Here is a 1,254-nt window from a genome sequence, read left to right on the forward strand (position 1 = left end):
GAATCTTGCCGAATCATACTAGTTGCATATCATTTATTTGCAATACTCACTCATTAACGCAAATCTCATCGTGACATGCAATATATATCTCATGCAAGTGACAACATAAATCACATATGCATCATCTTCATATTCCACATTATACACATACTTGAATATCATATTGATAATAACAAGTCATCATAATCTTTCTCATCAACATCACCTTTCATATCATGCATATATTTAAATATCATGCACATCAATATAATCAAGTTATCATCATATGCATATAAACACATCATGCAAATATCATGGATARAATACTTTTGTAATAGTCATGTATATATCCCATAAAAATCGCATAATGTACTCACCTTGAATTGCTAACGTTYGATRGATCGTTCTCTCAAAAACGGCAACCTACATGATAATTTATATCATTCCTAAACATCTTAAATAATCGTAATTAAATTGATTAYTATTCCTTAACAATCTTAACACGACTTTTCCTTAACATTCTTCTATTGATCAACCCCCGATGCCATCATATCTCATGTTTCGCTCAAATATTTTCTTGAAATATTAATAATAATGTGACGTCGTTAAATATTAATTGTTGCTCGTATATTTTATAAAGAACTCCACGTTTTCTTGAATAATAAATATTTTATCAAAATAATTAAAATAATAGCTTGCAAGGTAAATAATGTCTTGTGACGAAAACGCYTCGTTTAAGATTTGCAAGTAAATAAAGGTGACAACATGTCACACACATAAAAAAAATAACGGTCATTCCATAACTTTAAAGTTCAACGTAATTAATACTCGAAATAATGTTTARAATACCAATTTTCCAAGTCTAGGGCATTTTGGTAATTTCACGAGAATAATAATCAAAATAAAGCATAGATACCAATTCCCAATACATAGGGTCATTTCGGTAATTTATAGGGCGAATACGTAAAGTATTGCTAAAATGCCGATTTTCATGTTGTAGGGTCATTTTGATAATTTCATAGGGGATAGATTTAAAATAACACTTAGATAACAAATCCTAAGACATTGGATCATTTCGGTAATTTTATAAAACAAATACGTAAAGTATTGCTAAAATACCGACCACATCGTAGGGTCATTTTGGTAACTAAACGGATAAATAATCGAAATGGGGTCAAAATTTGCATTTTAAACAAACTTAATGAAAGTCTCATAAGATTATTATGCATAAATTATTTCTGAAAATTCAAGGAACTGAATGTTAATTTTTTTTTT

Source organism: Cynara cardunculus (assembly GCF_001531365.2).
Source record: "Cynara cardunculus var. scolymus isolate 2C chromosome LG 2, CcrdV1, whole genome shotgun sequence".
Lineage (NCBI taxonomy): Eukaryota > Viridiplantae > Streptophyta > Magnoliopsida > Asterales > Asteraceae > Cynara > Cynara cardunculus.